Here is a 20,609-nt window from a genome sequence, read left to right as displayed (position 1 = left end):
GGGGAGTGAGTGAGAGGAGAGGGAGGAGTGGGTGAGAGGGAGGGAGGTAGGGGGTGGTGAAGAGTGAGGGGAGAGAGAATGAGGGGGAGGTGAGAGACAGAGGGATGTAGCCCGTTTTAACGGGCTTAACAGCTTGTAATAGCATATACAACCCTGGTTAAAAATCCTCCCTCTCTCCAATATACATCGAACAGCCAGAAACCATAAAATCATTAAATGAACAATCATCATCTGTCTCATTAACAATAAAAGCCCAGCCACCAGTCATCTAAAAACATAGAGCCATACTCACCAGTAAAATTAGGTGAAGAGTCTAGATTTTACTAATTTCCTAAACTTTAAATGACCTGAAGACTTACATCAAGCATTAGATTGTCCCATGGCTTGGAACCAAAATAGCTGAAAGCTTTGTCTCATAGTTGAAAGCTTCACCTCTCTGAGACTAGGGGGCAACACGAGGGCTTTCTGGGATGAAAATAGGGATCTTATAGGTTCATAGGATTTTATCAAACTAGCTCAGTAAATTGGTAGGCCATGGTGACTGCACACTTTTGATTTAAATGTCGCCCTTCTCCAACAAAAGACCCAAGGTGGCTAACAGACATCAAAGATAAAATCTTAAACTGAATGCAGGATTCGATAGACAACCAATGCAATTCATGTAAATTTGGGGTGATGCAGTTATGTTTCTTGGCTCCTATCGCTAACTGTGCCACAGTATTTTGAATTAGTATCAGTTGGCATAAACTCATTCCTGTTAAATCCTGATAAATACTATTGCAATAATAGAGTTTATTTGTAATTGGTGAATTACAGTTTTTCATGTAGATAATGGAAGGTAGATATGTAGTTGTGTTATGTGATAAAAACTTAAATGCACAGCATTTGAAATTTAAACTTTTCATGTTTATCTTGCTGTCAAGCCACACACCCAAAGTCAATACTGTTACCTTTCGGGTAAGCAACAAATCTCTAACTTTTGGTAGAAATAATAATGGCCTTTTTCTATGGCTAGCCATAGTGCCTTTGATTTTTCTGGGTTTAATTTCAGTCCATTTTGATCAAAATATACTCCTAATGATTTAAAAAAGTATTGATATTCTCTGTGGCTTCCTTCTGATCTTGTCCCACTCCACTGGGGCCATTCTGAATGTCATCCACAAATAGATAACAAAAAAGGAAATCTTCATCCAGGAGTCAAATACAAAATACATATTCAATAAAATTCTATATGACCATCATACTTTGGATGCAGGCCACACACAAGAAGTAGAGTGAGAAATGTTTTAATAATCAGTCATTAGAAAAACTCATGTTGCCTTAAGTGTTTTCTATATAAAATTCTCTAAAAATTATCTGTGAAAAGAGTCTTTCAGTCTGATGTGATGTTATACATACAGTCTGATACTCTTTAGGAAGGGAAGTTTAAAAAACACCCGACATTGGCAGTATTTCAAAGATATTACATCTGCTTTCAAAACCATTGAATGGTATGTACAATATCTGAAAAGAAACATATACTTTGACCCTTTGTGTAACTGCATATGGAAGCATTTCATGAAGGTTAAAGTCTCCAAAAACAAGGCGTTATTAATACAAATTGAGCACTGAGAAGAAAAAGAATCTTTACACAATTGAGTGCATTCTGCAAGTCATAAAGTATCAATAAAATGTACCAGAAATAAACTTTTGAAGTTCAAGTAACATTTTGCCATCATAAATGTTGTAATATTAAACATCCACACTTGCAAATCAATCCATCAAGGCCAGTAAGCAGGCTCTCCTGCCTTTGATCATCCTAGCTCTGGAATCAAGTATAGATTCAAACCGATGTAAGATCTGCTCGGATTGCTGCTATCTTATGATCAAAGGCAAGAGAGCCTGCACACCGCCATCATTAAAAGGACAATGGCAGCATTCCCATTAATAAAAGAAAAATATTAAAATCATGTTTTTAATACTTTATTCTGTTCAGTACTGTATTAAGTTTGAATCATGTTTTAATGTATTTTGGGTAGATTTTAAAACATTGCGCGCATGTGTCCATGTGTGCATGCTACCCGGTGCGCACGTGTGGATGCGTGATTTTATAACATGAGTGCGCTGGCGTGCGCATGTTATAAAATGCCAGGTCAGCACGCGCAGGGGGGGGGGAAGATATTTGCATTTATGCGTGGTAACGCATTGGGTCCTTCCCCGGTTCCCTCCCAGTCCGCTCCAATTAAGGAGCAGTCTGGAAGGGAACTTCCAACCCCTAGCCTGACCTCCCTTCCTCTATCCTGCCCTCCCCCTATCCCTATCCCTATCCTAAATCCCCCCCAAATCCTCAACTTACCTTTTACGCCTGCTTCTGAGCAAGAGCAAGTTGCACGCGTCGGCACGCGATCCCCCAGCACAGCAGCAAATGGCTGCTGTGCCGGGTGCCTCTAGCCCCGCTCCCTGCACTGCCCCTTTCACTAACCCCGGTACTTACATGCGTGGCCGGGCCTTTGAAAATTGGCCCGGCGCGCGTAAGGCCCACCTAGTGTGTAAACCCCTGGGTTTTACGCACGTAGATGATTTAAAATACGGCCCTTTGTGTGGTTAATTATAACCTGCCGAGATCTATGAACGTGTCATAGTTTACATTAAAAAAAAAAAATTATTTATCTTCTCGTTCAGCCTGGATATTGCCATGTTGTTCAGAGAAAATCTGATGATGATCGTGTTTGTTAGGAATTGCATTAATATCGCCTCCTCTTGGCAATTGGATTTTCTCTAAAATCAATTCAGTTGGTTAAAAGTATGTTCATATGAAAGGTAGTATTAGACAGTAGGTGCCTGAATCTTCCTTGTGTTTAGGAAATGTGTGTATTCTATTAGCTATGTCCTAATTGGTAAGCTAGTTCTTCCTATATTAATCAAAGAATATGACACTGTATTGCATAAGTTACTGGTTGTGTTGTGCAGTCTGTCTGATCCTGAAGTTTCTAGAGTTCATATGGTTATACACGTCACATCACAGTGGCCACATATTTGATGGCCTGATTGCAAGGATGATCTTTCAGATGTAAGAGGGAGTACTGCTCACACAACTCGTTCCTTGATATTAGAGACACAATGGTGGCATCTGGAATACCGGGTACATCATTAGTGTGTGCCGGTGTTGCTTAATAAATGCTGTTAATTTGTGTGCCATATCAGAGTAATTTTTTTTTTTTTTTTTTTTAATTCTTTATTTATGAGTTTTTCAACTTACATTGAATAACATTTAAAATTTACTATATTCAAAAAACTTTTTGAACATTTTTTTAAGGTGGCATGATATTCCATAACAAAACCAAATAACCTCACAAAAACAACATCATAATATCATATTTGTATCATATCTTGTCACCAGGTACAAAACTAATGGAGGAGCTCTGAGCAAATTTATATATTCAATATTAACTACTTAAAGCTAACAGGATTGTAGATTTTACATATTTACTTATTTCATTCCAACTGGCAATTAAGTTATGGCCTCTCCGACCACTGGGTTTCTCCGACTTTCTAAAAACTTTTCTAAATGAATAGGATCATAATAAACGTATCTAACTCCATCAACTCTCAAGACACACTTACATGGAAATCTTATTATTATTTGTATTCCTTGTGTCCTTGCTAAATTGGCCAATAGAATAAATCTTTTCCTTTTTTCCTGTGTCTCCTTAGAGACATCTGGATATATCCAGATCTTTTGACCCAAGTAGAGAGCTGAACGTTTTCCCATAAAAGCTTTTAATACCCTATCTCTATCTAGAGACTTCTCAAATTTTACCAATAGTGTTCCTCTTGACTCTACTTGGGCAGTATATGATGTCTCAATTAAATCTGTTAGGTTCAGAGACCCTTCTATTTGGTCCACATCATTTATTTTCTTTTGATTCACAAAATATAGATTAATTATTGATGGAACTGTTTCAGGCTGCCATAATAAAATTTCCGAACAATAGTTTTTTAGCTGTTCCTTAGGTGATGTCATTTTACACTTAGGGAAGTTCACTATTCTTAAATTAGAATACCTAACTTGATTTTCCAATATTTCAACTTTTTTACTTAAAACTGTTTCACCTTTAATAATTGTTGCTTGCACTTTTTCTATAGACGAAATATTCTCTTGTACTTTATTTATTGCTACTCCATAATTAGACACCATAGGGTTTAAATTTACCAATATATTTTGCATTTCCTTTATACTATTATCCAATTTCAAAATATTATTTTGTAATGCACTCATGGCACGCCAGAGCGTATCCACAGTTACTGTTTTATGATTACCAGGTTGGGCCTCGGGTAATGATGAAGAAGAAGATGCGTTAGCTAACAATGGAGTCAAGATACTCCCCAGTGGAGGGATTGATGCCATTCCTATAGATGAAAACGAAACCTTGGAGCTTTCCAAGATTTCACCAACTCAGAGTAATTTAAAACAAAAATCAACTCATTAGATCAAGGCTTTGATTTGTAGTGAAGAAGTTGGTCATGATCTGCATACTTTGCTCACAGATAGGCTTATTTGATTATCTGTTTGGGATAACTTCTGTGAGAACCTATGAATCAGATTCTGTGTTTGGAATTTATACTCCGATGAATAAGAGTAATGTCGTTGGAGTTGTTGGAGCTTAAATTCATGGGGGTGAAAACTTTGAAAACAAGGTTATTGTACTCTATGGGGTCATTTTCAAAGGAGTTACGCGCATAAATGTAACTACTATTGTAGCAATTTTCAAAAGCCATTTACTCACGTAAAGTGAACTTATGCGAATAAATCCTATGGACGATTCAATGGCATATATTGTAGCAATTTTCAAAAGCCCACTTACTCGAGTAAAGTGCATTTACATGTGTAAAACCCAGATTTACGCATGTAAATGCTTTTTAAAATCCGCCCCTATATGTTTACGAAAAATGTAGTAGAGATAGCTGTCCCTAACTTCTTATATATTGATATCAAGAAAAGAGATGGTATCATAATGATATTTTAACCTAAATTTCAGGTTCCCTTCTTGCAAGTTAAGCCACTGGTGATACTCCTTCAATTGTTGTTCTGTTCTTGTCCATATAAAAAGAATGTCATAAATGCATCTTCCCCAGAAAATATTTGCAAAGAGAGAGGATGGATATGTAAATTGTTATTCGAATCTAGTGACATACAAATTGGCCATGTCTGGGGCTACTAGTGACTCCATGGCTACACTATGTATTTGATGGGTAGAATTCAGAGCCAAACATAAAATAATTTTCACACAACGCTAACTCTGCCAAATCATAAATAAAAGATGTAGTCCATTGTGGTATAGATTGATCTAGAATCGACTTAAATATGTACAATGCTGCTAATTGCGGGATATTCATATACAGTGATTCCACATCTAATGTAACGAACAAAGAATTTTCAGGAAAATTTAAATAAATTTGACAATGTCCTTAAACACATGAGGAGTCCTGTATATATGAAATGGCTGTTTGGATATAAGGCTACAAAGTAGGAACAATAAGACTAAATCAGAATCAATGAATGAAAAATATGTATTTATTTATTTAACATTTTTCTATACCGACCTTCATGGTTAAATACCATATCAGGTCGGTTTACATCGAACAGGGGTAAATAACTAAGGTAAAGGAAAAACAAAGTTACATTAAACGAGGACCATGAACTTGGAAGCTTAGGTAGCTGGAAGAAAAAGATTAAGTTAAGTTAAAGGGAGACATAACAAATTCCAGACTAGGGTTAGTCCAGACTAGAGTTAATCCACATTTTAAGAGTCTGTATCCATGCCGTCCAGGTAATCAGAGGAGGGGAGGTTCCATTGTTCGTGAGTAGATACCGTCTAATGTGGGTCCCAGGGTTCTGGGAAGGCTTGGCGGAACAGCCACGTTTTGAGTTTTTTCTTAAACGTTAGCAGGCAAGGTTCCAGCCTGAGTTCTGCAGGGAGGTTGTTCCAGATAGCTGGGCCTGCTGTTGAAAATGCTCGGTCCCTAGATGCGATGAGTCGCGTGGCTTTGGTTGGCGGGGCTTGTAGCGTTCCTTTGGATATTTCTCTCATTGGTCTGTTAGATGTATGGAGTTTTAACGGAATTTCAAGGTCGAGATAAAGGAGATTGTGGATGGATTTGTGTATTAATGTTAAAGATTTATGTAGGACTCTGTGGTTGACTGGTAACCAGTGTAGGTTTCGGAGGATGGGTGTAATATGATCTCTCCGGTTGGTGCTGGTCAGGATTCTGGCCGCAGCATTTTGTATCATCTGAAGTGGCTTGATGGTTGAGCTGGGTAGTCCTGTGAGGAGCGCGCTGCAGTAGTCTATTTTGGCAAATATCAAAGATTGAAGAACTGTCCTAAAATACTAAAATACTAAGTAAACCCCTAGTTTCCTTAGAACAATAATATTTTTTTTGTTAACACCTAGTATAACTAGACAAAAAAGAAACAACTTCTGAGGTTTGAGAAAAATGTTAAGAACATGCCATACTGACTCAGACCAAGGGTCCATCAAGCCCAGCATCCTGTTTCCAACAGTGGCCAATCCAGGCCATAAGTATCTGGCAAGTATTAAAGATGTTGTGTTTATATTGAAGGTGCTAAAGATCTGAGAGATACTTCCTGAAGAAGTTCTGGCTAATAGCAGTGGATTTGTTTTAAAGGATGTTGTTGACTTCCTGCAGGAGAAATAGTTCTTTAGAATGTAAATACTAATACACTGAGGTGCCATTTTTGGAATCCATTGGAGACAAAATTTGCTATGCCAAAGTGTTTGGTTTTTTTTTTTTTTGTTTTTGCTTTTTCTTTGATCATATTAGAGATTTGCACAATTTGATTTCTGAGCTCTCTTCATTTATCCCAACCTATTGTGTTACTCTTTGTATTATATTAAGTTGTGATCTTCCACCTCTATGTTCTGGAGTAGAAAACAAAATACACCCCCGACTCCCTTTTGTGATACTCTTAAGAGTAGCATCTTCCTCTCATCTCCTAGAAGCTGCCGCACATGGGAAAATTATGAGACTTGGCAGCTATCTAATGAACTTCTATTTGCCGCCTTCTCCCCTTTTTAATTGTGCTTCCTTCCTTTTCTTGTCTGGCCCCAGCTGGCTGTCTAAGTGACTTCCTTTTATACTGAAATCCTAATGCTGACGTATACAGCAGCCATTATCACAGCCTCCCTCACATTCACTGCCAGCTTGGCTCACCGGTTGGAAATGACTTTGTAGCTGCTGTGAAGACTAAACTTGGCTCTAGGCAGCTGGTCTATTTTTATTTTTTAAAATAGTAGCACTGACAAAAAAAATATATATTTTAGATAAGGGATGACCAGCTTTCAGTATTCAGAGAGTCAGTACACTACTTACTAAAAATTTCAAGATCCACAACTGAGTCCGGAGCCTTGTTACTCATGGCAGTAAAATGTTCAGGTAAAGACAGATCCAGAAAAGCTATTTGTGCCACACACTTCTACAGAGTGTAGTTTAGCAAGGGTCACAACTTTATAGCTTCCAAATTGTTTGGAATAGCATGTCTGGCAAGTATTGATCTGCTGCTGTAGGTTGACATTCTTGGTAGTGGTGTATGTTTTGACAATGCAATTTGGAACTAGAGAATCTAAATGCAGATAAAGACCACCTGACTCTTTTTAGGATCTCCATTTTCCCTGTGCTTGTTTTGTACCATTGAAATTTTTTATGCTGCTTCTTCCCTTACCACCTGAACTATGAAAGCTGTTGAAGTATCCTGCCCTTTCTGTGAAGATATGCATCCTTATTACTAAATCTACTTCCTGGGTGCCTGTCATGACACCTTGTCCTAGCATTTCCTTTCCATTGAAAAATGTTTGCATTCGTGTATTTTTTATCCCCTTGAGCTCTTTCAATGTCTGTGCTATCCCTCACTTTTCTTCCTGACCTCCACAATAATTCTCATCTACTAGGGCAGGCACTGTGCCATTTGGGTAGCCTGCTTGCTGATTTTCTGTGTTATCCCTCCATGTAATGTAGTCCTCGGAAATGATCACAAAACTCCAGATGATTTCACTAGTGACTTGTAGATGCTGCATTCTAGGAGCTGATGGTCCACGAGAAGACTCAAGTCTGTAGTTTGTGTACAGAAATATTTATATTAAAGTAGGCCTGGTATAACAGTCAATATTAGAAATTAAGGAAGCTTTGTTAAATGCCAATATTTTATATTCAAGAAAACTTTTATCAAAGCATCAAGTGTATAATTAATTTTTTTTTCTTAAGTGCTCTACTGATCCCCTGTGCACTAAAGTTCCTGTATATTTGTAGAGAGAGGTCAAATGATATGTTATAAGACCCTAGATCAAAAATCATTTTAGGAAGTTTAAATCCACTATTATACCTTGCAGGTTTCAAGTCATCCTTAAATCAAGAAATTAAGTTTAAAATAATGCTAACATAAAAAACTATGGTTACCCCTGATGTATCTGGGTTGTCAGTCCAATTAAATTACTTGCAGCCAAAAACAATTATTATTACAACAAAGACTTGAATGAAAGACGACTTCGGTTTAATTGACTTTCTTAGAACTCTAGAATAGTGACAAGATGGATATTCATAATGGCTAATATATCCCATATTAACTGTCTCTTGTTCTAACGATGACTTTTAGCAGGTTTCTAATTTGCAAACCATCCACCTACTTGTACCAGTCTGAAGAGAAAATAGAGCACAGTAAAAAGAGGGAAGGAATAATGTCCTAAAGGCTTTAGCTGATAACACTATTGCAGGCCCATACAGTGTAAGATGTTCTCTACCTTGCTATGTGTAGTATTTCATAGCAATTACAATCTACAGGAGACAATGATGCCTTCAGTTAATCAAATAGATTAAACAACCATGATCACCATGAATTTTTATGAGTGTTTATTGTAATTCGTGTTTGAACATTGCAAGAATATGCGGAATATGGGTTTTTTTGTTAAATAAATCACTACTAAACAACACATAGGAATAAAGAATAACAAGCCTACAAGTTAGCTTCCCAAAATTCTAATACTAATAATAATTCTAAAGTCCATGGTGTTCTAGTCCCAGAGTTGGTGACGCTCAATCTCTAGACGATTGTTGCTAGGTTACTAAGTTGCTAAGCAACAACATACACATAGTAACTGAAAAATTAATCCTGAAGGACAAAATGTGCAAACCGTTTTTATATAATAACCAAAGTTGATTTCTTCACATCCCAAAACATGAGATTGTGTGGAACCAGACACACACACACACACTTTAAATTATTTACGCTCAAATTGTAACAGTGTGTCCTCCCAAACGATTACATTTTTTTTTTTAGTTGCAGCCCAAATATACAATTCATCGTTGATTTCTTATTTCTAATGTCCATATTATCGCCCAGAAAACTGTACTCAGAAGAAAAAAAAGTTTGTGTGTGTGTGTTTGTTAGGGATGTGCATTCATATAAAATAAATGGCACATCTGAACCGAAAAAAGCCATTTTAGGTATGTTCTGAAGAGAAAAATCTGTAAATTAGCCTTGCCTGAAAATACTTGAGAATTTTCAGTTTATTTAAAAATGCTCCTTGAGCTCACCCCGATACTGCATTTTTGTAGATATACAGTTACCATGACTCTTATCCATTATATTTCCTCTACAAAAATCCCCAAACTCTTTTAGGCCAATTAGACCAGAAGGATCACCCAGATGTGATATTAATAGTCTAAAAGAGAAAATTACATGGAAGCTAAAGATTTTAGATTGAAAGAAATAAATATTTTTACTTAAGGTACTTAAAGGTAAATTGTTATACCATTGCGCTGTAAAAAGCTCCAGTAATGTATGTAGGCAATAAAAGTACCATATTCAAACTCATCACTTTGCATCACTTACCACTTCTTTCATGGTCAGGCTAATGGTCCTGTAGTTATTTTTCTCTTTGCTCATGCTTTTTTATGGCGAGGGACTACATCTACACTTCTTCAGACCTCCGGAGCTACTTCTTTCTCTAGTGAATATCTGAACAACATTACCACTGACAGTGCCCTGCCGGAGTATGGAGGTATGGGCTCCACTGCGGCCCAGCCAGGCATCTTCCTTTTTCTCGAAGATCTTTTCTCGAAGATCTCTAAGATCTTCCTTTTTCTCTAAGATCTGTTACAGAAGATGTCCTCCTTTCACAAGAAATAATCTTAAAGTTCTTTCTAGCAGGAGCAGAGAATTGGGTTTCCTACACTGAAACCCATTCAAAAAACTGATTTTTTTTTTTTGTCAGATTGAGCAATGAGTGTCCACATAAGCCAGCATTTGGGGTATGCGACCTGTGCGTTAAGGGATGCTATGGACTCGCACTGCTAGTGCAGTGTTTTGGCCTTCTAACAAGTGCCTTGCAGCCAACTCACTTTGCCAGAAAAATATGATTATTAAAATGCACACGGGGCCGTAGCAGAGTCCATCCTGCCCTGGCCCAAAAAAGGAAGATGCCTGGCTGGGCCGCAGTGGAGCCCATACCTCCATGGCCTGAAGAAAGAGAGGGTTGTAATGGATCCCATCCCACTGCGGCCTAAAGAAAGAGAAAGCCCAGCAGAGCCCATCCTGCTGCGACTCAAAGAAAGAGGGAGCTGGGTGGAGCAAATTCCACTGTGGCATGAAGGAGGAGGAGGCCCTGAGAGTATGTGTGCCCTGCATGCCTGCCAGAGAGCTTGTGTGGATGTGTGAGAGAGCCTCATGTCCATGTGTGTGTAGTGTGGGTGTGCGCAAGAGCTGTGGGCATGTGTGTATGGTGTGCTAGGAGCCTGTATATGCATATTTGTATATGTGTGACAGAGTCTGTATGCATGTGTGGATGTGTGAGAGAGCCTGTATGCATGTATGTGGGTTGTGTGGGAGTGCATGCTGAGGGATCGAGAACCTGTGTATGTGCATGTTGTGTGAGAGAGAGAGGAGGATAAAGTTTTTTTGCAGTCCCCTCCCCCAATCCATGACAATCTTAGGGTGACTGGAAATTAAAATATCCCAGGTCAGTGTGAAATTTTTTAAAATTATTAGATTTAACTGTTGGGTTTTATTTGATGGGTCTGTTTTGAAATATTTTGTTTTGTTTTTTTTTCAGAACTTTGCAAACACTTTTTTTGTTTAATTAAGGTGTCCTGCTCATCAGCTGTTTTGAAATATTTTTTTTCTTATTAGTATAGTTTTACTATTATTGATGTGTGTGTGTGTGTGTGAGTGCTTGCATGTATATGAGAGAGCCTATGTGGGTGTGTGCGTATATGAGGGAAAGAGATCCAGTGTATGTGAGAGCATGGGCATGTATGTATGATAGAGGGAGTGTGCAAGAGAATGAACGTGTGTGTGTGTGTTTGTGAGTGAGAGAGAAGATAAAATTTGTGCAGTCCCACCTCCCCCAGAACTCGACAATCTCAGGATGACTGGAAATCAAAAGATCCCAGGTTTAGAGAGCAGGAGACTTTTTAATCCTTATTAGTTTTAATTATTTAATGTTTGATATTTCAGCTGTTTTGAAAAATTGTATTTGTATTTTGGGAACTATATAACATTTTTTAATTTATCTGATGTTTATCAGATGTACTGAAATAATCTTTTAATTAGTATGGTTTTACTATTATGATTCATGAGTTATATTTCTTTCGTGTTTGATGTTTTATGAGGAATGGTAATTTTGCACTTTATACAGTGTCTGGCTTATTAAGATTTCTAATTCAGCTTTTGTCTGCATATTTCTATTTATTCTTTATGGTCTCTTTATTCTGTATTTGTCTCCAACAGTTATCTAACACTGTGGATATATTTTGTATAATATATGAGGCATTAAATATTATTTGAATAAGATCTTAAATCCGTTTTCTAAAATTGTTGCAGTGTTAAATGATTTTAAAAATAGTTTTGCTAGGTGGCTAGAACTGGCCAGGGCTTTGTTTTTCTTGTAATGTCTTATAGCCAAACTGCCAGATACAATCAATGTCAGGCCAAGGTATGTGTGCTCTACTTCTTGATTATTTAGATAAAATGTGAAATTTTGTTGGAGATCCTTTGGTTCAGTTCTGTTAGTGATGTGTGATCCAGGCATATGTGATTGATAGAAAATTTAAAAATGTCTTTTTATTCTGTAGATGCAGCATATCTACATCTAGAGAATGTGTATTGCTATATTTCTAAGGCCAGCACGGGAGTGGTGCTGGTAGTGGGAGGAAATGGGGAGAGAGTGCTAAGGTCAGGGGAAGAGAGAAAGTGTGCTCGCTACTGCTTAATCCATGTCAGTCTGAAGGGAAGTGTTTGCCCTTCTCCCATCTCCTCCCAGTCTGACCTCCTTACCTTTTGCCCCTGAGCATCAGGGATCAGTTGTTTGGGGGGTTTTTTCGGTGGGGGGAGGGCACCATCAACAATTTTTGCATAGGGTGCCATTTGCACTAGCACCACCCCTGAGTGTCCAGGTTCACATTCTACAAGACTTGCCAGTTAGGGAAAGACCAATTTTTGCAAGTGAAGTGTAGTTCTCATTCAACTGAAGAAGCCATTTGATTCTTGTGAGCCAAAGTATTTGACATAAAAGCTTATATTTTTGTTAGTGGTCTCTTCAACCTACAAAGTTGATGAGCCTCAGTCTCTTACTAACAGATCCACTACTTGCCAAATTTTTATGATGACAAGCTGTTCCACTCTACATCCATTTCTGCCTAAAGTGATGATCGAATTCCACCTTAACCAGTCATTCTTCTAGTATTCTTTGCATAATTACTGCTAGGGAGAAGCTACCTATTACGATCTTGAATCTTAAGAGTTATTGTCTTCTATTTGGCAAACTTTATCCAGCCTTTATCTTTTTTTATCCCAATAAACCTGGCCTCCTTTTGTGTAAACATGAAATTTCCAGTTGGCTAGCAGATTTCGTCTTTGTTATATCCTGGCAGACTTGAACCTAGAGCACAAAAATGATGAAGAAAGGGGAAAAAAAAAAAAAGGATAATTGATCATAAATCTTATGGTAATTTTATAAGGGTGATAACCGCCACTCCCAATTCTAATTATCGGCGTAGCAAATATGTACTCACAAATTCATCTTTGTCACTGGAAGTTTGTATGTGAACATTGAGAGAGCTATTTTACATTTTCTCTGCACCTCTGTTGCAGATATTCATTGAAACACAGACCATATCTGGTGGGCAGGGCTTTTTTTTTTTTTTTTCCCAAGGTCCTAATTCTCTTGGATCCCTTTGGAAAATTTTGAAGAACACATATTTTGAAAAACATTTTTTGGCTTGAATCTGTCTGGACTATAGTGGTTTGTCTTTTTAAATGCATAGATACATATTTTCCCAAAAAGTATTGGGATTCCAAGGGACCAATGATTAGGATTTAGGGGTAGCGATTAACACCTTTTCCCCATTATAATTTTATGAGGCTTTTATCAGAACTGTAGTTATTGATTGGGTATCACCTTTCGTTTTTCTTTTGTTGTGACTTTTATTGGGTCTTATTTTGCTTGATACTCGAAGCAACAGTGATAACCATGTTTGTGGCTAAACTTGGATCAAAAACCATTAGGAGCTTTGTAAAGCTGTTATGTTTGTTCTAGTGTGAACCCCTGGGCTGCGGAGAGAGGTGTCTCCGCCCACAGGGAGGAGCCCTGTGAGCCTCACCACTGGCAACCGTGGCCTCAGCAACGTCAGACACAGCTGTGGAATAGAGTCTTTTATTGATAGCAGAAAGTAAAGTTCAGAGCAGGGGGTATCCCTAATGATGGTGATGTCACAGGTGACGATCCGGTAGTGGCCCGCGGAGCGGGGTATGCCAGAAAGTCTTGCAGTAATGGAGGACAGTCGGATGTGTAGATCCGGTAGTGGCCCACAAGCGGGATATGCCGGAGATGAGTCTCAAAGATGAAAAGAGAAGGCTTATCCGAAGTGCAGTAAAAGCCAATAGGCCGGATATACCGAAGTAGTTCCTTCAGGGGAGAAGTGGTAGTGGCCCGAGGCACAGGGTACACCACAGCGAATCCCCAAACGAGGCTTTAGATAGCAGAAGTCCGAAGAAGTAGTTACTCACAGAAGGCAGTTCCAGAGGGAGTTCCAGGAAGAGGAACTGATGGTAGTTTAAGGCAAAGGGTCCTCTGAGGAGCGGATAACCAGAGATGGATAGGGCCCCCGAGGAGCGGGTACCCAGAGAGTCTCACGCCAATGAAGAACTGGAACGGAAGTCCAGTGAGTGGAATTCAGCAGGAAGGAATTCTTTGCTAACTTGTAGCAGTGAAGGGCTGAGTAGTTTAAGTACCGGAGGTGGATGACATCATTCAGGGGGGATGCCCCCGAAGTTCCCGCCATGACGTGTACAAGAGCGGCCCATGCATGTACGCCTAAGTGATCCCTGGTCCAAGATGATGGTCGGCAGCACTCACGCCGTCCCGGGGACACCAGGCTGGTTGGCGGTGGCTGGCAGAGGCCGCCATTCGTCCAAGGAATGAAGATGCAGCAGAAAAAGAGGTGAGTATGAGAGGTCACAGCTCTCTGCGACCGGGCGTAACAAAAGCATATCTCCACTAAGCACTCTTGTCTAGATATATCCTTTCGGTTGGACTTTGGTTTTATGATGCTTCAAGAGGATATTCTTCTGATATTGTCCATCTTCTACCCCAGGGTCATCTTTTTCTTCCTTACAAAAAATAAAGCACACACATAATAATCTGTCTTGATTTTCCTAGATATGTATTCTGGAACATAAATGCCATGCTGGATCAGACCAAGGGTCCATCGAGCCCAGCATCCTGTCTCTGATGGTGGCCAGTCTGGGTCACAAGTACATGGCAGATCCCAAAAAATCTATTTCCTGTTACTCGGTCCCAGGGATAGCAGTGGATTTTTCAGGTTCACCAGGCTAATGTTTTATGAACGTTTCCTCTAGGAGCTTGTCTAAACTTATTATATCCTTTGTTATCGCTGAGATTTGTGTTTGGTTGCTCAGACACATTCCCATCTATCACTGTTACTCATAGTAACAAGGTAAATGATGGCAGATAAATGCTAACATGGCCTGTCTAGTCTGTCCAGTAGCAATTTATCCACTTTGGATAGATACATGTATACATTTCTGCATGGAACTCAATACACACTCCCCTGTGGGTCTTCTAGGGTTGTAGGGCTGATCTGTGCAGGTTATCCCCATGTTTTCCAAGAAGCGCAATGCAGGCCTTTCACTGGGGTTTTGAACTGTAGCTGCTGCTCCATGCAGGTTCCCATAGTGCTTCATTATTATTCTCTTGCCACCAGAGATCCTAACATCAGTTTATCCCTTTTTTATGTTTTTATTTTAATTTTGTTACTATTGTTTCCATTACCTCTTCTGGGAGGGCATTCCAGGCATCCACCATCTTGTCTATGAAAAAAAAAAATTCTTGACAACGTTCCTGAGTCTACCCACTTGGAGCTTCCTATCATGACCCCTAGTGTTACAATTATCCTTCCATTGAAAAAGTTTTGCTTCTTTTGCATTAATAACTTTCACATATTTAAATGTCTGTTTTATCTCGCCCCTTTCTTGCCACTGTCCTAGAGTATAGTTATTGATGTCCTTAAGTTTCATCTCAGTAAGGCTTGTGGTACAAACCCTGCACTGTTTTGGTTGCCTTTTTCTGGACTGTGTCTAGCTTCTCTATATCTTTGTTCCGAGATGGCCCCAAAACCAAACACAATACTCTAGGTGAGACTTCATCAACAATATATTAAAATCATTCATTGTACCTGAAGACTGTAAAGTGGCCAATGTAATCCCAATATTTAAAAAGGGCTGCAGGGGTTTTCCAATAAATTATAGACTGGTGACCCTGACTTCAGTGCCAGGAAAAACTGTGGAAACCATTCTGAAAACAAATCACAGAACATATAGATAGGCATAGTTTAATTGGAAACTCAAAACAAGCCCCAATAAACTCAGAAATCTGAGGTAACTATAACAAGACCAAAAAAACCACAGCACACTGGTCCTCAGTATATTTTTTTGTCATTAAATCAGCTATTTTTGTAGGAACTTCATGGGAACAACTTTTAAACCAACAGATAAGTTGTGTATCCTTTCTGGTCCACTTTTATTTAATTTTATCTCATTTATGTATATCCATTTTTTGTAGTTTTTTACTTTTTTCTTTAAAACACAGTCCCAACTCGTGAAGATCTTTAAATCAGATCACATCCAAACACCATATCTCATTTCAAAAGAATTAAATGAGAGCCGCTTTCACTTATATTTTTTTCGGAGTCCAATTTTACTCACAAATCCCCTTTTTGATAGTTTAATTGGACACAGCCAGCATGGATTTATCAAGGGAAAGTCTTGCCTCACCAAATCTCAACAGTATTTTGTAATAATGTGGACAAAGGTGAACCGATAGATGTGGTATTTTTGGATTTTCAGAAGGGTGTTTGACAAATGAGAGGCCTTTTAAGAAAATTAAAAGTCATGGGATAGGAGGCAAAGTACTTTTGTGAATTGTAAACTGGTTAAGAAGAAGGAATCAGAGAGCAGCATTAAAATAGTCAGTTTTCTCATTGGAGAGAAGTAACAGTGCTCAAGATCTGTACTTGGACCAATGCTTTTCACATATATTTATAAATGATCTGGAAACGGGAATAAGTGAGGTGACGCAATTATCAGAGTATTTAAATCAAAAGTGGATAATGTTTTAATTGCAGAAAGACTTTGCAAGACTGGAAGATTTTGTGTCCAAATGGCAGATGAAATTTAATGTGGGCAAGTGCAAGGTGATGTATACAGGGAAAAATAACCCATGCTGGAGTTACATGATGTTAGGTTTCATGTTAGGAGTTACCACCCAAGAAAAAGATCTAGGTGTCATAGTGGCAATGCATTGAAATAGTCTGCTCAGTGTGCTGTGATAGTAAAAAAAAAACCAACAAACAAACAGGATGTTAGGAATTATTAGGAAGGGAATGATGAATAAAACAGAGAATGTCATAATGCCTCTATATCTTTCCATGGTGAGACCGCACCTTGAGTACTGTGTTTCGATTCTGGTTGCCACATCTCAAAAAGATGACTGGAGATGGTACAGAGAAGGGCAATCAAAATGATAAAGTGAATAGAACAGCTCCCCTATGAAGAAAGGTTAAAGAGGTTAGGCTGTCTAGCTTGGAGAAGAGACGGCTGAGGGAGGCTATGATGGAGGTTTACAAAATCATGAGAGGACTAGAATGGGTAAATGTGAATTGGTTGTTTACTCTTTTAGATAATGGAAGGATAATGGAAGTTAACAAGTAGCACATTTAAATCAAATCAGAGAAAATTCTTTCACTCAATGCACAGTTAAGCTCTAGAATTTGTTTGCCAGAGGATATGGTTAAGGCAGTTAGCTTAGCTGGGTTAAAAAACGTTTGGTCAAGTTCCTGGAGAAGAAGTCCTTAAACTGCTATTAGTCAAATTGACTTAAGGAATAGCCACTGCTTATTACCGGCATTAGTAACATGAGATCTATTTAATGATTGTATAGTTGCTAGGTACTTGTATCCTGGATTGGCCACTGTTGGAAAAGGGATGCTGGGCTTCATGGACCCAGTATGGCAACTTCTTAGGTTCTTAAATATGACATGGCATTATCATCATTTTTTTTTTCCTTTGTACTGATGATGCCTCTCTCTGTGCACCCAAACATTCTCCTTTCTCTGGCCACCACTTTATCACACTGTTTTGCTACCTTGAGGTCTCTCTCCTGGTCAGTGCACCTTAGTTCCTTACCATTTATCTCATACCTTTCCTATTGATTTCTGCACCCCAAGTGCCGGATTCTGCACTTTTTATTCAGGATGATTACTTTGTAGAAAGGGTGAATACTAAGTTCTTTGAAGATAACATCTGAATAGTCACACAACTATCTCTCCTATCCTTTTGTGGAGTTGGCCATTGCCCTTTTCAAGCCCTTATTAAAAAACAAACTGAGGGAGCTTTTGGTGGTGGCAAAGCCGCCTTGTGGCGTGAGAACATTCTGAAAGTTCGAGAGCTTGGAAGTAGCTGCTGCGAGTTTAGCACTTGTCAGGTCAAGTGACTCATAAAAGTGGCCCAATCCAAAGGCTAAACAATTACTGCAGGTAATTATCCTTTTAAAAATTATTGCAGAAATAAGGGTCAGCAGACAGTTGTAGGTGATGCCTTTTTATTGATCTAATTTTAATACATTTGTGACTAGCTTTTGATCATTATCCTCCCTTCCTCGGGTCAGAAGCTGCAGAAAGGACTCTGATGGAGTTTTGGCCATTTCGGTGGTAGTTGACCAGCAGGACTTTGCAGTTATGGTTATAATGGATATTGATCTCGGAACTTATATGGTCATAAATTTATTAATATTCATGATCAGGAAGTGCACTTAGCCAGTCAGAAGTCACTTTTTAATTCTAGTGATTCTGATTTCTCCTAAAATAATGACCAGTTCCTAAGAGAAATTTAATCAAACTTGAAATTACGACATGCTTTAGTTCCCCTGACATTTCATTTGAATCATTTGAACAAAAAAAAAAAAAAAAGCTTTAAAAGTTAGCCTTTAAGATTTTAAAACCAGTATTATTTTGGAAGCAGTGCATTAAGATTTTGCCACACTTTTGTGTGCAAATGGCACACTGCATTTTGCCTCAAACCCTACAAGGTACCTAGATTATGCAGCAAAATGGTTTAGTGCACACCCTTGTCTGTAGCTGTTGTTTCCTTGGAGTTGCCTTTAATATTATTGCTTGGTGATGCATCATCAGGAAGATCTGGGAAGCTAGAGATTTGGCTCTTCTTTTTGCAGAAGGAAACAGACAAAACAGCACACGAGCTGAGCATTGTCATTTCTGCAGAAGGAAGTAAAGCATAGTTTTAACGCAGTACAGGCAATCATTCCAGGTATGCTTGGCACATCTTCCCAACCTTGGAATATTCTGTTTTTCCCCCCCAAGAATAATATAGCATCTTTTGAAAAAAAGAGTTAAGATAAATGTATAGTATCTCTATCAGCTGTTTATTAATTGCTTTTTACAATTAACTCAATGTAACCTAGGCTGAAGGTTCTCATGATTGGCTACTTGCACACTGTTTCAGAGTTGTGAACTGGAGGCACCCTGCAGAGGTATCCACAGGCAATTAGACACACTGGGCAGGAAGCAGAGAGTGAGGAGGAGGAGGTTCACACCAGCCAGAGTTCGCATTTGTGTAAGAGGATACCAAAAGCAGAATTAAATAGATGAGAGGAGGGAAAGGGGAAAAAAAAAAAAAAAGCTCAACACACCCAAATGGCTGGTCTGATGAAATGTACGGAGTTACACCCACTCAGCCAGCCGGAAGCACAGTGACACCGGGGCATTTCTTCATCGCTTGCGCTGGATGTTAAAGCATGTGGATCACGACATGGGTAAAATGATTCTATTAACTCTGGTAAGTTTTATAGCAACAAACTTGATAGGTCGTTTTGATCTTTCTTGTACCGTATACAATTTATGTAGTTGCTATGTGCGAAAGTAATTAGTACTGATGTGTTTGTGCACACTGGAAGCTTTGCTTTGTTACACAGTACGCTTGAGAAGAAATTTTAGTCTATATTTTTCTAATTTTCACATTTTAGACCGCATGCGTGTTCAGTCTGGATTGTGTTTTAAAGTGAAAGTACTGATAGCATATGTTAGACTTCTCATAGGGCTATTTTGGCATTTAATCTTTTACAGCGGACTTGTTATAAAGCATTGATTAAGGCTGTTTTTTATCACAGCTTTTTAGAATTAATGCTGTAAGATGAATTTTATTGCTTGCAATCTGTACATTTTTAATTCAGCCCAAGGCTTTCTTTAAAAAAAAAAGCTTGTAAAAATCTAACAAACTAAAATCAGCAAAGGAGAAAAATCTCTCTAGTGATGACTATTGAAAGTGAAGAAATGCATGATAATTCTCTGCATATTCCTACTTTAAACATCGTTCTCTTGATCAAAAATAACGTGGTGCTGTTTGTGCTTGCCTTCTGTTACTTCAGAACATTTAGAGCCCTGTGTGGTGTTCTTTACCTGAAGTAGTTCTGAGAAAAGGTTTTCTCATTATCTATTGTACACCCTCAGGCCTCTCTTCTTGCTGACCCCTTTGTTTGTCTTGCCTGCCTGCATGCCTTTTTTCCCTTGCTATACCCTACCCACTCCCCCATGAAATAGTATACCATGCTCCTGGTTTCCCTTCTCTCCTCTGTTCTTCAGAGGGTAATCTCATTTGACTCTAAATCTAACCCTGATCTGCTGCATTGGTGTAACTACTTCCTTATCCCTTCCCTCCCCTAACCCATTCCTATTACTCTTCTACTCTTGTCTCTCTCTCTCTCTGACCCTTTAGGCTTTAGGCTGTTTGGGGCAGGAAACTTTTACCTAATGGATCTCTGAGGCTCTGCTGTTTCTCTGATACAGAGCAACATGTAGTCTTTTTTTTTTTTAAATTAATAGTCCATGCACAAAAACTTTGCACATTCAGCATGGTTAACGCTTATATCATAAATGGCATCGCAGTTGATAACTTATGTAAAGTTTTAAAAAAAAGTGCTGTTCCATTTTAAGTATAAAATGTCCAAGAATTCCCAATAACCATT

The 20,609-nt window shown here is 38.6% G+C and overlaps 1 protein-coding gene across 10 annotated transcripts in view; it reads left to right on the top strand.

Moving 5' to 3' along the window:
• TIAM1 (T cell lymphoma invasion and metastasis 1) overlaps positions 1–20,609 on the top strand; it is a 357,042-nt gene that overhangs the window by 45,518 nt on the left and 290,915 nt on the right. Inside the window, exon 1 of one of the 10 annotated variants that reach the window (XM_029603608.1) lies at positions 19,304–19,423. The exons of the other annotated variants lie outside the window; for them this stretch is intronic. The gene's annotated coding sequence lies outside the window, so the exon portion shown is untranslated. Of the gene's footprint in view, positions 1–19,303; positions 19,424–20,609 lie in introns of those variants that run through there. 10 annotated transcript variants of the gene reach the window in all.

This window comes from Rhinatrema bivittatum, chromosome 5 (genome assembly GCF_901001135.1).
Source record: "Rhinatrema bivittatum chromosome 5, aRhiBiv1.1, whole genome shotgun sequence".
NCBI classification, from domain to species: Eukaryota; Metazoa; Chordata; class Amphibia; order Gymnophiona; family Rhinatrematidae; genus Rhinatrema; species Rhinatrema bivittatum.
Note: the sequence above shows the minus strand (reverse complement) of the source record. Positions and strands in the feature narration are given on the sequence as shown.